Source organism: Miscanthus floridulus, chromosome 1 (assembly GCF_019320115.1).
Source record: "Miscanthus floridulus cultivar M001 chromosome 1, ASM1932011v1, whole genome shotgun sequence".
NCBI classification, from domain to species: domain Eukaryota; kingdom Viridiplantae; phylum Streptophyta; class Magnoliopsida; order Poales; family Poaceae; genus Miscanthus; species Miscanthus floridulus.
This window is the reverse complement of record NC_089580.1, coordinates 30,381,245-30,393,545: the sequence shown is the minus strand read 5'-3', so window position 1 is coordinate 30,393,545 and position 12,301 is coordinate 30,381,245. Positions and strand designations below refer to the sequence as shown.

General features: G+C 43.8%; 2 pseudogenes; both read left to right on the top strand.

Annotated features, from left to right (window-relative positions):
* Positions 1 to 4,520: 4,520 nt before the first annotated feature.
* Positions 4,521 to 5,157, top strand: LOC136453913 (UDP-glucosyltransferase UGT13248-like; annotated as a pseudogene).
* Positions 5,158 to 8,321: 3,164 nt separating this feature from the next.
* LOC136477311 (BTB/POZ domain-containing protein At3g50780-like) lies at positions 8,322 to 12,113 on the top strand (annotated as a pseudogene).
* The last annotated feature ends 188 nt before the right edge of the window (positions 12,114 to 12,301 follow it).

Sequence of the window (12,301 nt, the reverse complement as noted above, 5' to 3'; positions counted from 1 at the left end):
ATAAACTCACGAACGGTGCCGGTTTTAGAGTCCTGCTCTCCCTATTTTCATGCGCGCGGGAACCGGGACGGGATGGCAGAAAGCTCAATAGTTTTTTTGTCTTCATATTCCATCTTTTTTTTTTGTTTCCAATCGGTTTTAGGCCTAAGATAAAGGCAGAATGCTTCATCAATCTTCCACCCGACCTATATCCCTATGCTTTTAATTTCTTTTCTCCTTTAACAAAAGTGTCGGGTTCATAAATTCGGGGTCCTTTATGGACCGGTTTTCCAGCAAAGGCTCGGTCCAGCAGACAAACGCTGCGAGCAACGCGCAGCTCTTGGCCCGGCCCAAGTACCTAAACAACATGCTAGAAGGGCGGTCCAAATCTCCGACCGGAAGGCCTGGCCGAGAAGGAACGGCGCCCGCTTCCGACTCCGGTCCGCCTCTCCGACCGGAGCGCTCGCTTCGGTCTCCAGCCCGCCTTCGGACGACCTTTCCGACCGGAAGGCCTGGCCAAAGCACTACTTTCGACTCCGACCCGCATCTCCGACTGAGGATGCACCAAACCCCTGCTCACTGCTCTTCTCCAACTGGCGCATTCAGAGTCGACTAGAACTAACCGACCGGGGACGCCTGCTCGGTAAGGACCAAGGAACGGACAGAGAAAGTAAGACAGGACGCATAAGTCAAACCGTAATACCAGGGACCGTACACTGCGCACCTGTCAGGCAGTACCCTGCGACTCTCCTGGCACGACAGAATCCAAGCAGTGTTGTAGGCGCCGATATTTTCTCCTACAGTAGTGTGGGCGCCATTAACTCCCATACGGTAAGCCTCTCCCCACATGCCTCTGGGCATCAACAGTGTTGTGGGCCCCGGCATTAACTGTACCAAGCGAACATGGTAAAACCCCTTTCATGTCTTCAGATATCAACAGTGTGGCAGACGCCGACGTCTGCCATGTCCGAAGAAGACAACACAACCTCCCACGTGCATCTGATATTCAATAGTATTGTGGGCGCCTACTATCGTCCTGTACCCATCGGCGTGGGCAACAAGACTTAAGTAGCATACGTATTATCTCCCTCTCACTTGTAAGGCCATCTCATTCATCTATAAAAGGGGATGCACTCTCTCCCAACAGAGATAGATTGATCAGATCGATCAAGTTCACTAGTACACAATAGCAGAACCATTAGGTTCAAACCACAAGCACACGCTCGAACACTTAGCTTATAGCGGAGCTCTCGTTGCTCTCGGCCCTTCCGACCGGGGTCCGACTATACCTCTTGTACCCCCAATTTTCTACTTCTCGTTTGTAACCCACTGCAAACTTCGAGCATCTGAGCTCAGGAATAAAATCACCGACCGACTCAAACTGGACGTAGGGCACGTTGTCTGAACCAGTATAAACCACGTGTCATTGAGTGTTAGGCCACCTCCGATCACAACATACGATAAAACTACAAATATTTACGTGTTGATCACTTTGTGCACCGACAAAAAGAAAACTGATTTTGCACCTAACTAATTGATCTTACTTTTCGAAAAGCGAAAGGGAATGGCGAATTAATAATGGTGGCAACCGAAGGCCAAGTCGCTAGCCGAGCTGGACTGGAACCATACGGTTTCGACTTTCAAATTTCAAATCCAAAGAACAATGGCGGTCATCGGTGTGCTGAATGATTCCGTTCTCACGGTCATTGGCTGTGAAAACGATCAAAGTTCAAAGACATGAAAAAGGTTTCAAGTTCGGTTCGAACTATTCTAAAGGCAAACACTCAGGCTGGCACCATTTTTTCACCAGTACCATCTGAAGTTACCTTGGCTGGAAACCAAGGGCAATTGGAGGGAGCGAGTTACAAACTTGGGCGCGAGAATCAACGGCCACTTCTCACGTTAATCCAAAAGTTAAAACCCCGTGTTCCGTGACATGAAAGATCGTGTTGTTTGACTTGCGATGCCGCGAAGCATGCCATAGGTGTATATACATTACGAAAGGAGACTGGCCGTGCTTAAATTTGAACAGGGTATGACAAATTTTGGTCAAGTAGAAACGCATTGGTTGGACCGTTGGGGCACGTCAAACGTGCTGCTTTTTTTTATGTCAGTGACGTGCTTGCCAACAACCATGCTCTAGTTCAACTGTTCTCACCTCAGCAAATCCTCAAGTTTAGCAGGATTGCAAGAGTACTTGAGTAGTAACGTAATCCCCCCATCATGTAATTCAAATATAAGGGATTCTATGGGACAGAATAATTAGCATTAAATAGTTGGATAAATTTGGTAGGTATTATATTGTTAGTTGCTACTAATCATGTAGCAACTAACAATATCTGTAGGTAGTTTAGGGATTCTAGGAGTATATAGGGATTCTAGGAGTATTTATCAATCAATTATCACTAATCATGTTGATGATAGCATTTGATTTGAAAATAAAGTAAGGATACCTGTGTATTTTGTGTTCTCTTAATTTGATCTAAAATCTGTAAAATGCATTATACTACAGGACAATCCATCACATATAATAAATAAGTTTCTAAATTTTTTTAAACAGGTTAAAGATGTTGGCAAAAGATGCATGTTATCATTTCTCGAATTTAGCCGCTATCATTTACATGCATCCATAATTAGCTTCCGTATTAGAAGGCAGTGTTCCATTTTGTATAGAACGTTATCTTTTGAAAATAAATTGCAACCTTAAAAATTATTTATTTAGTACTTGAGACACAAACGTGTCTCGAATTCGTCTATGCTGGTAGGGATCGAGGATCCGAGATTCCGAGGGCTTGGCACTATGGTAGCCAGGCTCCAAATGCCAGCGCCTATACAGATACAGTGAAAGTAGCCAGAAGCATGCATACAGATACGGACATTCGGGCCTTTTTTTTTTTCGTCCCTGCTCTCTGGCAAAGGGTGTTTGAATGCGGCTACTAAAATTTAGGAGATGTATCGGGGATATTGTATGGGGTGTTTGAATATTAATAAAAAAATAAATTACATAATCCGTCGGTACTCTACTAGACGAATTTCTTAAACCTAATTAATCTGTCATTAGCACATATTTACTGTAGTAAAACATTGTCAAATCATGAATTAATTAGGTTCAAAAGATCCGTTTCGTAAATTAGTCGTAAATTATATAATTAGTTTCGTAATTAGTCTATATTTAATACTATATATATATATATGTCAAATATCCGATGAAACCACGGCTAAAATGACCCTAGTACTCCCAGATCCCACTACTCGAGTGCCAGTGGCTTCTAGCACACGGCGGTGACGGTGACTGCGTCCTCGGTCCTCTGGTCCTCTTTGCTCATCATTACCAATCGGCAGCTTTGCCACGATGGCTGTAGCCCCTTGGATTTCCTGCTGGTTCTTGCCGTTTTCCCCTTGCCAATGTCCCCTAGGCCTCGTTTAGATGCTGAAAAAATTTCAACTCGATGAATAGTACCATTTTCGTTTTATTTGACAAATATTGTTCAATTGTGGACCAACTAGGCTCAAAAGATTCATCTCGTGATTTCCAACTAAACTGTGTAATTAGTTATTTTTTTACCTACATTTAATACTCCATACAAGCGGCTAAAAATTGATGTAATGAAGAGAGAGTGAAAAAACTTAGAATTTTGGTGGCATCTAAACAACGCCCTAGTCTTGTTCTGCCACGAGGACACGACAATTCGGTTCAGTCCTTGGTGTTGCTGCCCGTGATACAGTGTAGTACTAGGATTACTCCCACCGTCTAAGTCCAAGGCCCCGTTTAGTTCCAAAATTTTTTTGGTTTTTGACTACTGTAGCATTTTGTTTTATTTAGTAAAAATTGTCCAATTATAGACTATTTAGGATTAAAAGATTCGTCTCACGATTTCTCGGCTAACTGTGTAATTAGTTTTTTTTCGTCTACATTTAGTACTCCATGCATGTGCCGTAAGATTTGATGTGACGGGGAATCTTGAATTTTTTTTGTTTTTGGCTTGGAACTAAACGGGGCCTTAGTTGGATCCCAAAGTCCAAAAAGTTGCTACAGTACCTGTCACATCGAATGTTTGCGGCCCGTACATGGAGCATTAAATGTAGACGAAAAGAAAAACTAATTGCACAGTTTGGTGGGAAATTACGAGACGAACGTTTTAAGCCTAATTAGTCAATGTTTGGACACTATTTGCCAAATAAAAAACGAAGGTGCTACACTAGCCCTAAATTCCAAATTTCGCGAACTAAACAAGGGTATGCATCTGCAAGAGTTTTTTATTTTTTCCTCCTAAAAATATGTAGTTTCCAAACTTCTAAAATGGTATTAAGAGAAAAAAAGAAAAGCATCTCCAACAGTTTGCAATAAATAACATCTAAAAAATGAGGAGGCTCGCCGGAGTGGGAGGCTCGCCGTAGAGCTGAGCTGATGCACGTCTTCTAGCTCTCCCTCCGTTCCCAATCCAAGAAGCTTGCGCGCTACTCCACTGGACCATTACTAATGCAGTCAGATCAGCGAGTGACAAGCCATGTAGCCGTTGCAACGCCACGAATACGGAGCCATGGACGACGGCGCAGCCACCACGTTCGTCCAAGGCGGCGACGGCGACGGCTGCGGCGCGCACGTCCTCGTCCAAGGTGGCGACGGCGACGGCTGCGGCGCGCACGTCCTGCTCCTACCGTTCCCTGGGATGCAGGGCCACGCGAACCCGATGCTCCAGCTCGGCCGGCGGCTAGCCTTCCACGGCCTGCGCCCGACCCTGGTGGTCTCCCGCCACGTCCTCTCCACCACCTCCACCTCCAGGTCATGCCCGTTCCCCGTGGCCGCCATCTCGGACGGCTTCGACGCCGGCGGGATCTCGTCATGCCTGGACGTCACGAAGTACGTGCGGCGGATGGAGGCCGCGGGGTCGGACACGCTGGCGGCGCTCCTAGACGCCGAGGCCCGCGCGGGGCGGCCCGTCCGGGTGCTGGTGTACGACTCGCACCTGCCGTGGGGGGCGCTGCGTGTCGCGGGCCGCCGGCGTGGCTGCGGCCGCGTTCATGACGCAGATGTGCGCGGTGGACCTCGTCTACGGCGAGGAGTGGGCCGGGCGCGTGGTCCTGCTGCTGGCGGACGGCGGGGAGCTTCGCCGGAGTGGGAGGCTCGCCGTGGAGCGGGAAGCCGTATCCACGCGAGGTCGCGTCCGCGTAAAGTAGAGGGTTTTTTTTCTAATTTTTTTAAAAACTAAGGATTAGGAGAGAATTTAGAGAACTCTTGGAGATGTTCTAAAGCCTTGTTTAGTTTTAAAAAGTTTTTTCAAAAAGTGCTACAGTAGCCATCACATCGAATCTTGCGATATGTGCACGAAGCATTAAATGTAGACGAAAAAAAACTAATCGCACAGTTTGGTTAGAAATCGCGAGACGAACGTTTTGAGCCTAATTAGTCCATGATTGAACATTAATTGCTAAATAAAAACGAAAGTGCTACAGTAGCCAAATTCCTAAATTTCACACAACTAAACAAGGCCTAAAAAAGAGTCATTCTGGCTTTCCAAAAAGTTAATAATTTTTAACTTTGATTAAATATATTTAACAAAATATTAATATTTATGGTATATAATTAGTATCATTAGGTAGATTATTAAATATATTTTTATAATAAACTTATTTAGAGATATAAATATTGTGCATATGTTCTGTAACTTAGTCAAAATTAAAAAAAATTGCCCAACACGTTTTCTATGACAGACTCTATTTTTTTAGGAACGGAGGTAGTAGTCCGTGTCCGTTGCCACCGTTGCCAAGGCCGGCTGGATTCAAACCTGTGGCCTGTCTTGTAACCCTTGGTCACTGACACGCCAAGTGTACTTAATTGGCAAGATGAGTGGGCTTTACTAAAAAAACGACATTAACTTAGCGTACTCCTCCACGCCGCAGATTGCACTTGGAATGAAGTAGGAACACGCCTGAGCCCTAGGACAATGATAGATTATTTGAAACGAGCCGAGCGTGTTTGCCCAGCTGATGATGAGTTTCCGCTCACGCAACATGCCGACATGCTTCAAAGTTGCCGCAAAGAAAGAAGAATCTCTCTCCGATTAATCTGATGCAGATCGTGTAATGCACACCTGGCCTGCCTTCATTTTCAATCGAGAAATGAACGCCTGGGTAGCAGTAAAACTCGTCTTAACTACTATCCAGTAGCAGTAAAATCCAAGTGCCTAATCCATCCATCATTTGTAGCAGAGCTGATCATAGCATTCACGTGATCAAAAAAAGGTTTTTTTTGGGGGCAAACCACGCTGAGACCGGATGCCAAGTGCCTGTTTAGTTTACCAAATTTTTTTAAGATTCTTCATCACATCGAATCTTTAGACGCATGTATGAAGTATTAAATATAAATAAAAAATAAAACTAATTATATAGTTTAGACGAAATTCACGAGACGAATCTTTTAAGCATAATTAGACTATGATTGGACACTAGTTACCAAATAACCAAAAAAAAACTACAGTACCATTTCCCACGGAATTTCGCCAACCAAACGAGGCCCATTACCATTCCAGCGAGGTGTAAAGCTGCGTAGGAGTACTGCAGCGCCAAGGCTGGTAAAAACAAACAAAACAGTACTACTACTACTGACAACAGTAATAAATAAAGCATCGAGGGGTGGAGTTAAATCGCAGGCCCAATCAGACAGGACTGGCAGGACGTGACCTGCCTGTGGGCCCCGCGGTACGGGCTAGGCAGAAGAGAACTCCTCGCAAGAACCGACGGGGACAGACAGGGTCACAGCACAGGGGTGCGAGGGCTGAGACTTTTTCCCATTATTAAATATCGTAATTCTCTACTAGCCTTTGGAAAAATTATATGGTCTTCAGTGTTACTACTTTAATTTTTTTCGTATCCTCCATGCCACTTCCATCAGTTTAGACTCTAATACCGTTAAACTGTAGGTGTGAAAAGACAAAAATTACCCTTAAATCTAAATATGTTATTAATTTTTTTAAGCATCTTAACAACTTCAAATGAAAAAAACTCAAAACTAGAAAGTTGTAAATCTCACCGAGATCTATAATTTTCATATAAAATTTATTTTTATTTAATTCCGCAAAAAATAATGATTTTTCTAAGATATATTAATCATATCAAATCATATTTTTTTGGAATTAAATGAAAATAAATTTTATATGAAAATTATAGATCTCGACGAGTACAACTTTCTAGTTTTGAGTTTTTTCATTTGAAGTCGTTAAGATGTTTAAAAAAAATTAATAACACTTAAGGGTATTTTCGTCTTTTCATACCTGTAGTTTGACGACATTAGAGCCCAAACTGACAGAAGTGACACGGAGGACACGGAAAAGTTAGAATAATAACCGTTGAAGACCGCTTAATTTTTATTAGGAACACAAATGATTACGATGTTTGGCAAAATAGCCGAATTCGTCCCTGAACTATCGTGCTGGGCTCAATTTCGTCCCTCAACTACGAAAACGTTCGATTCAGTCCCTGAACTATCGTACTGGGCTCAATTTCATCCCTCAACTACGAAAACGTCCGATTCAGTCCCTGAACTATCGCGCTGGGCTCAATTTCGTCCCCCAACTATAAAACCGTCCGATTCAGTCCCTGAACTATTGTGCTGGGCTCAATTTCAAATTCAACACAGTTGCTTTTTTATTTTTAAATCTAACCGGTTAATATACTGCTAAAATTTGGTTTGTTTTTTTTCTGAGCATCTTAAAGACCTCAAATTAAAAAAAAAACTCAAAACTAGAACGTTGTAGATCTCATCGAGAACTACAATTTTTATTTATAAAGTATCTCCATTTGACCCCATATACGAGAGATACGATTTTTCCAATGCGATAAGCACGTGTACGCGATAAAATCGTATCTCTCATATATGTGGTCAAATGGAGATACTTTATATATGAAAATTGTAGTTCTCGATGAGATCTATAACGTTCTAGTTTTAAGTTTTTTTTTAATTTGAGGTCTTTAAGATGCTCAGAAAAAAAAAACAAACTAAGTTTTAGCAGTATATTAACCTGGTTAGATTTAAAAATAAAAAAGCAACTGTGTTAAATTTGAAATTGAGCCCAGCACGATAGTTCAGGGACTGAATCGGACGGTTTTATAGTTGAGGGACGAAATTGAGTCCAGCACGATAGTTCAGGGACTGAATCGGATGTTTTCGTAGTTGAGGGACGAAATTGAGCCCAGTACAATAGTTCAGGGACTGAATCGGACGTTTTCGTAGTTGAAGGACGAAATTGAGCCCAGCACGATAGTTCAGGGACGAATTCGGCTATTTTGCCACGATGTTTTATAGTCACACAGACAAAAGTCTCCTCGATATTGGTAGAGTAGAATCTCATGCCCAGTCAGGATACTGTTGGGAGTGAGGTGTCCGGAGCACACGAAGCAGGCGCTACAGCGGCGGTCGCAGTACTGCCTCGAGCTTGTGGTAGAGGTGGAGCGGGAGGAAGAAGACGAGCAGGGAGGGAAAAGGAGGAGAATCCGAGAAGAAATTCAGAGAGGGAGGGAGGGCTATGATGGCAGGTGGTGTGGCGTCGTAGGTGGTTAAAGCGAGGGCGCCCGCTCGTCGTCGTCGTCCGGTAAAAAGCTCTCGAAAGAAGCTGCTCTCCCTTTGCGCTCTTTTCTTTCCGTTGGTTGGTTTTTCCCCCTTCCCTGCCCTACTCCTTCTTCGTCTTTCTCCGGCCGGCTTTGGGGAAAGAGGTGATGTGAGGTTCCCATCACTCACGCCAGGCTGGATTGCTAGATGCTGCCCCTCTTTATTACGGCTGTCGCTGGGCTGGGCTGCGGCGGACGGTGGGGAGGGGAGGCTTTTGTGCGCTGGCCTCTCGGTTGGTTTCGCGATTGCCTTCAAAAAAAAAAAAAATCAATCAATTTTGTTTCTGGTTCTGGAATCTCGAGAGGTATGAGAGGGTTGTTTTTGGTGAGGTTCGTGTGGCCTTGTTGGTTGTTCTTCCAAACGGTGTTTCTGGACTCGGCAGTGACTGAGTTTTTTTTGCCGTTCTTGGATTCTGGAGGTATAGGGGGGATGGTCTATGTTCTATGATTACATAGCAATTTGCTGTAGGATCGTGGCTGATTTGGTGTGGTTGTTCATGTTTGATTTGAAGACATGTCTAGTTCATTCAGAATTTGCCTAGTATTTGTCTGCTACTTTCAAGCAAAATTCTTGATGGAAAAGATGGCTCTGAACTCTGAAGTTCTTGTCAAATGGGGAAATCATATTATTACTTGGGAATTACGAAGACCGTATTCTAGCGGTCGCGCTCAGTGCTCAGAGTCATGATAATTTAAAGTTCTTTTCTTAGTTGATTTTGTGAGCAATACATTCTCATGATTCCAAATGGCAACTTCAGTTCATCAATTTAACTCTTGTCCATCACTACTCAGGTCTATGAGCTGGTATTAGAACTGGTCATAATCTTCCGAAGGAAACATGGCAGAATGGAAGGTTGCAAGTGTTGATGCCCGGACGACGAAGATCAGAAATGTCCCTATTGCTGTAACCCCAGAAGGGTTCTGGTGCTGCCCGTCGCAGGCCGTGCTCCAGAAGACGGCGAAGAACCAAAACCAGCAGGCGAAAACGAAGACCAAAGGGGGTGCCTCGCCTCTTGCATCAAAGGCCTTATCAAATCAGAGGGCACCAACAATCTCATCCGAGAGAAGGACACACTCGACTCCGACAAGGGCTAAAATCAATTCAGAGGAGCAGAGGTGCTTGCCGGCAGAGGATGCTGCGACTAATCCACCAAAGGCAGTGAATGAAAGGCCACAGAAGCAGCACAAGATATCTGTTGGATTTGGCAAGCTCGAGATGAGTGACTTGAAGGTGGTGCTGTATGGCAAGGATGGTGTTGCGGTAAAGATGAGCGTTCACAAGAACATCCTAGCTGAAAACAGTACCTTCTTTGCTGATAAGCTCTCCAGGCAATCTCCAGTGTCCAGTATAGAAGTGCCTGATTGTGAGGATGTGGAGATTTATGTTGAGACTGTTGGGTTGATGTACTGCAGTGATGTCAAGCAGAGGCTGATCAAGCAAACTGTTCCTCGTGTTCTTCAAGTCTTGAAGGTTTGCCCTAGTTAAATTCTCTTTTGTAACACTACTGCTGACTAGAATGGCACACTTAGTGGAATTAGTTTCATTATTCAGTACCATAGGATCACACCAGAATTTAGGGTTCAAATTAGGTCACTTATTACTGGAGGCAGTATTCTTATTGCAGTCTGACTGGCCGTTAGTATTATTAAACTAATAATCCTTAAGTATATAAAAAAGAACCCATTATTCGGTGCAACTGAATGGTGCCTGCATGTCTGCAGCCTGTTCGGCTGGGATTATTCCCTCGTAAACGATCGTAATAAGTGACGAACAAGCCCAGCCAAACGAACAGGCTGCTGGTTCATGTTGTTACATCAAAGGGATATTGTCTGCTATACCCACAATACTACAACATGCCACTTATTCTATGGATGCTGACAAACACTGCCTTGTCCTATATATTTCGCGCATACCAGTTGGTGGGGTTTGGGACAAATTTCAAGCTAGGCAGGCTGTCATGAATTATGTTATTGCTTTATGGAGCAAATGGCACAGAAGGATAATTGCACCAATCAGGCCCATGACTACATGGACCCTGGCCATACCATGCTAACGTGGGGCCTTAATTGCGATAGACCAATCTGGACTCTTCAGAAATCATAAAAATGGAGCTTTTCTTTTACTTGGGTTTTGTTGTTCCCTTAGATTTTTTTTTTTGGTTGTGCAGGTTGCAGAGCTGTTAGGTTTCTCAGCATGTGTCATGTCATGCTTAGATTACTTGGAAGCGGTCCCTTGGGTTGGGGAAGAAGAAGAAAATGTGGTCTCATCTGTTCGGAATCTGCAGAGTGAGAACTATGGTGTTAGTCCTGTACTGAAGAGGGTAGCGTCTGATCTAACGACCCCACCAAATGACACATTTTCACATATCATTGAATTGGTTTTGAGAAGCAATGAGGATAGGGGGCGGCGTGAGATGAAATCTTTGGTACAGAAGCTTCTGAAGGAGAATAGCACTAGCTGTATAAGTGGATCTTCTGACTTGTGTTCTGAGACCCTCTACAGATCATGCCGAAACTGCCTGGATTCCTTGTTAATCTTGTTTCAGCAAGCAACTGACAGTGATTTTGCTGAGCAAGCTCTTAATATTAAAGAACCAGTTTTCCGACAAATTGTTCTAGAAGCAGATAATCTGCTTTGGTTAGCTGAGATTTTAGCTGACAGGAATGCTGCTGATGAGTTTGCGGTCATATGGGCTAGCCAACGTGAGCTGGCTGGGCTCCACTCCAAGTTGCCAGTAAAGTCTCGCCACCTTGTCAGTTGTGTCACCGCGAGGCTATTTGTGGCAATTGGGAAAGGAGAGATGCTTCCTTCAAAGGACACAAGGCGGCTTCTCTTGGACGTCTGGCTGCAGCCTCTCATGGATGACTACAATTGGTTACAGCACGGTTGCAGGTCATTTGACCGGAAAGTGGTGAAGGTATTGGGCGGACCATCTTGACGCTCCCACTGGAGGATCAGCAGACAATCTTGCTCTCGTGGCTTGGGAGCTTCTTGAAGGTTGGGGACAGCTGCCCCAATCTCCAGAAGGCCTTTGAGGTTTGGTGGAGGAGAACTTTCATAAGGCCTTATGCTGAGCAACAAGGTAATCGATCGCAATCAGGTCGGAGTTGAGATATCAATTGGTTGCAGGAGAAAATAGCCTTGTTTCCTAGTGTAGTATATTGATGAGAAATTAGAGTGGTAATTTCTTACATGGTAGGCTGTTTGGGAGATCCCGAGTATGTGGAAGCAATGGGGATTAGTACTCTTGACTTGTGAGGCTTGAGAAAGTGTGCATTGTGCTTGTGATGCTTCATATGTATGTGAAGATCTCTGAATTCTGGGTACAGAATTTGTTCTCTTGTCTGTATATCATCAGGCATCTGTTTGCTGCTCTGTTCTGCTTCTTACAACGTTGCACGATGTTAATTCTACTGTGCTAAGGATCTCTTATGTAAAAACTCGATGCCTTCGATGCAACTGTAAAGATTTTGCAGAATGTGTTCTTCTAAAGTGAAGATATATCGGTTTCCATGTGTGTTGTTTGGATGATTGCCCAGTTTGAAATGGTTATGTACCATGCCACTTTCCTGTTGAGCCCAAATTCTTGATCATTTCCACATAAGAAACCTCGAAACTGATGACCTATTTGAGTCCAAGTGATATATCACAGTAAAAAAAACACCTGGAAAATTTAAAATATTTTTTCTACCTTCTTTAGGTGAAAATCTTGAAAGG